Genomic DNA, 7,500 nt, shown 5'->3' on the forward strand with positions numbered 1-7,500 from the left:
GGTTTGGTTTTTTTTTTCAGTGAACTGCATGGCTGTGCTTGTGCAGCCTCTTCCTTTTTAACCATGGGCCAAATCCTGCCCATTGTGGCCCATTCTGCTGCTCCCCTCCGTGGAAGCTGTCACTCCAGAGGGGGGCCACAAGCCCTTTGTGTCTCCCTGCAATTCCAGGCGTGTTTTTGAAGCTGCTCCTAAGCCTGGAACATCCCGATCTCCTGCTGAAGAGCTCAGAATCGAGCCTGGCTGTTCACAGCCACACAGCCCTTTGTAGCTGTGACTCGATGACTCCCAAGTGCAAGTCCTGCTGTGATACCTGCCCAAAATCTTGCTCACTGTGTGACCTGAGTAATACTTTCTATTTTTTTTTTTTTTTTTTAAATAAATAAATAATTAAAGGTTATCCTTTTTTTTTTTACCCGTTTAGCTGAGCTTCCATCTCCCCTCTCGGGTAGATTTGAGGCAAGCGTGGGGATTTGCTCCTCTGCAAAGCCATCTTCTTGCAGGGGATGGGGAAGAAAATAAACACTGACATTCGTGTTGTGAAAATGAGATAACCATTGATGTCCTTTCATGCTGTCCACGAAAACGTGCTGATGGCTTTGGAGAGAGCAAGGCAGAGCTGGCTGAGCAGGGCACTCCTGTCCAGCTGCCCCACTTGCAGAATTAATGCGCTCACCAGATATCCAAGGGCTGGTTACACGATCGTTGCTTGAAATCCTTGGATTTCTGAAACATTTCCTTTCTGTTCTGCTTATCTGCCCTTTATAGGCTTTGTGAAGTGTTTCCAGACACGTATTTTTACGAATTTTCACTCCTGCATGCCCATCTTCTTTTCTTTGCAGTGCCTGGATAGCTTGTTTGCAAAGTTTGCTTGGCCACAGGATCCCAGGGGGCTGGATTCAGGACAGCATGTGCATGCAGCCCTTGAATCCATGTCAGATAGTCCCCAGATCCTAAAAGGTTGGCTACCCCTGAGATAAGGCATCATGTTTAATGGCCTCGATTTTTCTTTTAAGTGTTTATTTTTATTGTACCTCCACGAGATGTCGGCGCGCCGGCCGCGCCGGTATTAAAATCATTTGGCTAATTTGTGGGGGGGATGTGTTCTGGTGTGCCAGAAGGTGTTTATATGGAGTAAATTTAAAAAAAATAATAAAAAATTGAGGTATAAAAGGCTCATTTTGATCACATTTAATCTTGCAGAAAGTATTTCAAAGAAACACTCACACACTAGAGGTAAATGGAAGGGAGATGATGCTTTTATTGCCCAGTTAGGTAAATGGTGTTACGTTGATTATTGTGGGCTGTCATATCACTGGCACGTAAATGGTTGGTGGGAAATAGTCTCATCTGAGGGAATATTTTCTGTTTGCATTGCAATAATCTGGATGGCATGTATTGTATGTGAAAGGAACGAGGAACGAGCAGCAGGTTCCTCCTGCAGCGCCTCTTCAGGTCTGTAATCAAATCAGTGTTTTGATTAACAGCGCCATTGCTAACCATGTAAAAATGATGGCTGGGTTTTAGATTATTTTTATTTATTTTATTTTATTTATTAATCGGGGGGTGGTGTTTATTTTTTAAGTAAAGGGAAATAGGGATCTGGCTGAGGATTGTGTTCTGGATCCATGGGATCTATGATGTGGAGGGGCTGGGTGCTGGCAGCAGAGCTGGGGGACATCCACCTGCCCACCGCCCTGGGTCCCATACAGAGCTCTTCCCATGGCTGGTTTTGGATGAGACCTGGGGAAAAAAAGCTGATTTAAAAAGGGAGAATCAGGGCTGATTTGATTTAAGTTAAAAATTGGATAACCAGGTGTCAATAAAGAAAAGGCTAAAGAGCGTTTCTGCAGATTAAAAAAAAAAAAAAAAAAAAAAAAAAAAAAAGCAGCCAAACAGAACAAAACACACACACACGCACCAAAAAAAAAAAAAACCCAAACAGAACAAAACACACACACACACCAAAAAAAAAAAAAAAAAAAAAAAAAAAAAAAAAGAACACAAAAAGAAAAGTGAAACAAAAAAAATCACTATTTCAGCTTGCAGACGTTATCATCCATCCGGGAAGAAGGGTGAGAGTAAGGGATACAGAGCGAAAAGCCACCAACCCGATACTCGATACTCCCACAACAACAACAACAAAAGCCTGTTTAAAGCCAGACAGAAGAAAAAAGCAAAGAAGTTCAATGAAGATTACTGAGGAAAGGAAAAAAAAAAAAAAAAAAAAAGAAAGAAAAAAAAAAAGAAAGAAAGAAAAAGTCAGCAGATCTCCGCTTTGGCTGCGGCCGTTGGCATGCAGGGCAGGGCAGGAGCCCCGGCGGAGGGGCTGGCGGTGGCCCCGAGCGCCGGAGGGAGGCCGGGGGTTCCAGTAGAGTGGGTCGGGAGGCAGCGCTGACAGCCCGGCCGTCCCCCGGGACCCCGCGCTCCGCAGAGGAGCGCAGCCGCCCTCCGGAGAGAGCAACCCAACGGTGGGCCCGTTGTGCCGGTCCCGGCTGCGCTGGAAAATGCAAGTTTGTGGGGAGACGGAGAGGGGGTTGCGTTGGAGCGCTGGGGTTTTCGGCGGCTGTGGGGTGTGCGAAGGGCATCGAGGTGGGGTGTGCTGGTGAGGGGGCTTAGGCCGATGGGAATGGTCAAATCCAGGAGATTTCCAGGTTGATTCGATTTGATTTGATCCTCCTGTCAGGAATCCAGCTCCAGCTGGATGTGCAATCCCAGTAAGGAAAGCCAGGCTTAGGCGCAGCCATATCCAGCCAGGATTTGTGCGCGTTGTTCGACCCTGCCTTCGGCCCCGCGGTTCCTCTGTCCTCACTCCTGAGTGTGTTTGTGCCCTTGGGATGTGCCGCCTTCATGGGCCGAGGGGAAAGGCTGCCGCCGGCTGCCAGACCCCACTGTGACACCTTGGGGCTCTCTGGGATCTCCAGGTGAGGCGTCCATGGCAGAGCGTGGAGCCCGAGGTTGGAGGATGGATGGAGAGGGAACAGGGGGACACCTGCCAGAGGTGCTGCAGTGAGCACACCAGGCAACAGCTGCTAACAAAGCACCAGGAATGGGCCAGGATATACAATCCAGAATCACTCAGGTTGGAAAAATCCTCCAAGTCCCCTTCCCCAGCACTGCCATGGCCACCAATGCCCCATGTCCCCAAGTGCCACATCCTAAATCCCCCAGAGATGGAGACTCCACCACTGCATTGGACAGCTGTGCCAGGGCTGGGCATTTTTCTGAATATCCAATCTAAACATTCCATGGCTCTGGAGGGACAGAGGATGAGGCAGAGGAAGGGATCACACTCTGCAGAAGGTGGAGCAGGTGTTTTTCCACAGAGACAAAGCCACTCCCAGCTCACTGCAGACTTTATGTTCTCTTTTTTCCTGTCTGGCTTCCCCTGGCATTAAGGCTGATGTGATCGTGCTGTTAGGCCCTTCTCGTTTCCTTTTTTTCCAGTTACTTCTGAGTTTGATGGATGGCCTCGGCCCAGTGTGACCAAGGGCTAGGAACATGATTATATTCCTCCAAACCCCAGGCAGGCTGGTGTCCACGAGCAGGACAGCCTGGAGCGCCCGTGCCTCTTTGGGGACGTGGGTGGGGAGGGCCTTTGTGGATGCTCAGACTGGGGAGTGGGGTTCAACAGGCGTCAAATTTAATGAATCTATTAATCTATTAATTGCAATACTCATGGAGCAGCTTCCCAACAGCTGCGGAGGGATTTTCCCAACCGCTTCGCAGCAGGTTCCTGCCGGTGGCAGGTTGATAATCCCACCAAATATCGTCGTGCTCTTCAGTTCCATCAACCATCCACTGTCTCTTTTTTGGTCCTTTTATAAATCCTGTGCTAAATTGCAAATCCCAGCCTAAGAGTGTGTTTGTCTGTCTTATCAATAATGCATCGCCCCAAAGTGTGGAAGGGGGAGCCACAAGTGAAATTGCCCACCGTAATTCAGGGCTATAAATCATATTTTCTGTTGGGTTTGGAGGCTGAGACTGGCTCAGCAAGATGGTTTGTTCACTTTATTGAGATACTTCAGGAATATTTTTTTATTTGCCCCATTTCTCTATGTGTGTGTGTATATTTGTATTTATGTATCTGTATAAATCTTCCTGCTTCCTTTTCAGCTGTCAATAGAGGGTGAATCCTGGACCTGCAAAACGTAGGAGCTTTCTTTTCGTAAGGCAGACACAGATCGCCTCCAATATCAGGTGTCTTGTAGAAAATCTTCAAAGGAAATTACAGAGTTTTATTTTTGGAAGGGAGGCAGAGCTGAGCCATGGATTGTTGTCCACATTTGGGACCTAATTGAGACGCTGATCTGCAAAATATTCCATGTCCGGTGGTGCATGTCCAGTGTTCAACTCTTATTTTCTGTCCTGTCAGTCTGACCTGAGCTAAAATGTGATTTTCAAACGAAATATTAAAGAAGGATAAAAACCAGATATTCTCTTACTGGTATTTAAACCCATCCTGGGGTCTCAGACTCTGGGGAAGACTCTCCCCGAGCTCCTGCTGGAGCAGACTCGGCACTGATGGTGGGATCAATGCGTGTTTTCAGAGGTAGATATTTTCCTTTTCCAGTAGTATTTGCAAGCGAACTCTTCTTGAAACTATAAATTTATATACTACTTAGACCTCAAAATTAACATTTTCTCTGGCATAGGCACAGTTTTTACTTCTATTTTTTCATTTATCTACTTGTGTTTTGCAAGGGGGCACCTACTTGTTTCTTAATCCTGGTGGCCAGCTGGAAGGATCCTGATTCTGACAGAATCACAGAGTAAAATCACAGAACCATTAAGATTGGAAAAGATCTCCAAAATCATCAGGTCCAGCTTTCACCTGAACGCCACCATGCCCACTAAACCATAATAATACATAATAATGAATATCTAAAGCAGTCCTGACATCAGTGATTTGCCCTCATCGGACATCATCCCACACATTTTCCAAATTAGCAAAACTTGGATATTTTATTTTCTGGAGGACCAGGCTGAATCCTTTTGGGGGTTGTATCTACCTCAGCACCTCTTTGTGCCATCAAATTCCCCTGGATGTCACTTGTACTTCTCATAGAACCATTAAGTTTGGAAAAGACCTTTCAGACCATCAGGTCCAGCCCTCAGTCCTTCTGCTGTTGGATTTGCCCCTCCCAGACTGAGGTTATCCATCCCTGGCACTCTCCTGGGATAATTTCCCACTCAATTTCCCAGTGCAACAGGAAGATGTGGAGAGCCATAAAAACATCTGGTACAATACATTATTTTAGGGCAGTCCACGGGATTGAACCCACCTCAACCCCACTGCTGGAGTAAAAAGTTGAGTTTCTAAGGAATGCAAATGGAAGGACTTATTTCTGCTGTAAAGATTTCCTGACAAGCAGAAATATAATGCTTTTTGAAAACCTCATTAGAAAATCAATTATATCGTGACACTTAATGCTGGGTTATTTACAAGCGAGATGTCTTGTTGGGAAAAAACACAATAAAAATTCACACTTAATGCAGAAAAATGGGGGAGCATAAAGAAGAGTTAGGTTGTGTTATTAGCATGTTCAAAGGAGCGATTACCACAGAGCAGAGGGTTTGTGCTCCATCAGGAGCAGCAACGGGATCTGATCGTGGAGGGGCACGAGGTTTCACCCCCTCAGAGGCAAAAGGGCTGAGAGATCCTTTCAGGGCAGATAATAATGAGTTTATTTGTGGCTTTGTGCTGATGCCCAGTGGCCAGGGCAGGCTCCTCCTCTTGCTTTTCCTTGTGGAATATTAAGGTTGGAGAAGACCTCTAAAATCACCAAGCCCAGCCATGAACCAGCGCCGTGTTCACCACTAACCAGGTCCTCAAGTGCCACATCCACGCATTTTTGAATGCTTCAGGTGACTCCTTCACTGCCCTGGGCAGCCCCTTCAGTGCTTGACAGCCCTTTCCATGGAGAAGTTTTTGCTAATGTCCAACTCAAACCTTCCCTGGCACAACTCGAGGAGACATTTCCATCTCACAGCTCTTGATTTCTTTGGGTTTAAATGCCTTTGAAAAGAACAGCTCACCTTGGCACCCGGGGAATGGCTGCTGGGAGGCTGTGGCTGCTAAACCAGCAGCTTTCTTGGGAGAAAAAACGGGAAAGCTCTTCCAATTTCATGGGATCACAGAGCAGTTTGGGTTGGAAGGGACCATAAAGCTCATCTCTTTCCACCCCCTGTGCCATGGGACAGGACACTTTCCAAATTTCTGTGCTGCTAATTAGGAACATATGACCTCAATTGTTTTTTTGTTTTTGTGGTTTTGTTTTGTTTTGGGGTTTTTTTGTTTGTTTGCTTTTGTTTGTCGTTGTTGTTGTTGTTGTTGTTTTTCTTGAATGTAACAGTTTTTAGGACCGAGCTATTTTCTTCAAATGGAAAATACTTGATCTGAAGCAGAAAATTTTGTTTGTCATGCAAATGTGAGCAAGATGCAGCTAATCTAATACCCCTGCGTCGTTCACACTGAGGGAACTACAGAAAAAGGCAAATTTCTAGCTGAAATCCTTGTCTTGCATGGCCTGCAATCTGAGTTTGCATCAGATGCAGAACTAATGGTGCCTTTTTCCTGCAGAGTTAAACCTAAAACATGTAACTGCAGGCTCATGTGTGTGTGTGTGTGGCAGAAAAGGAATATTATCATCTTTCATTCTGCACAATTCCTGTGGTAGTTCACTGTCTGTAGCTGTAAAGTTTTTGTGCTTTCCCTGGTTTTTAATTTAAAAATCCGTGGGACTGATACATTTACTTAGTAATGAACAATTAGACCATGAGAAGAACATTTTTGGCAGGAATTAAATGGAGGAAAGGTGACTTGAAACATCAGAGGAGTGTTGGAGTTGAGGCTGAAGGGATTCTACAGGGAAGACAGAGAGAGGCTTGGGATAAAGGATGGAGGGACAGGACACAGGGAATGGCTCCCACTGCCAGAGGACAGTGCTGGATGGGAGATTGGGCAGGAATTTTTCCCTGGGAGGGTGGGGAGGGGCTGGGCTGGAATTCCCAGAGCAGCTGTGGCTGCCCCTGGATCCCTGGCAGTGCCCAAGGCCAGGTTGGACACTGGGGCTGGAGCAGCCTGGGACAGTGGGAGCTGTCCCTGCCATGGCAGGGGTGGGATGGGTGGGATTTGAGGTCCTTTCCAAACCATTCTGTGATTCCATGAAGACAGGACACTCTTGTTTTCCTCCAGTTTCAGCAGTCTCCTCATGAACAGGCTGTAGTGCTGTAGACCTTGATTTTCTTTTTTTGCTTGTTTGTTTGTTTCTTTGTTTGTGTTTTTTTTTCTGTATTATGGACAGTAGTATAAGCAGTACTGTTTTGGAGGAAAGACTCATTCTTGCTTCTAAGAAACTACAGAAGTTTCTGTCATAGCACTGTATGTGTTTTTGATAGGAATAGATGTTTTCTCCCTCTTTTGACCTCTCTGCTCAGCCCTAAAACCACTTTGAGGCTGGTTTTTTTTTTGTTTTCTTTTTTTTTTTTCTTACTGTCTTA

General features: G+C 45.9%; 1 protein-coding gene across 1 annotated transcript in view; it reads left to right on the plus strand.

The window, feature by feature from the left end:
* MGMT (O-6-methylguanine-DNA methyltransferase) overlaps positions 1 to 7,500 on the plus strand; it is a 138,895-nt gene that overhangs the window by 85,260 nt on the left and 46,135 nt on the right. The window lies entirely within an intron of this gene.

Source organism: Hirundo rustica, chromosome 8 (assembly GCF_015227805.2).
Source record: "Hirundo rustica isolate bHirRus1 chromosome 8, bHirRus1.pri.v3, whole genome shotgun sequence".
NCBI classification, from domain to species: domain Eukaryota; kingdom Metazoa; phylum Chordata; class Aves; order Passeriformes; family Hirundinidae; genus Hirundo; species Hirundo rustica.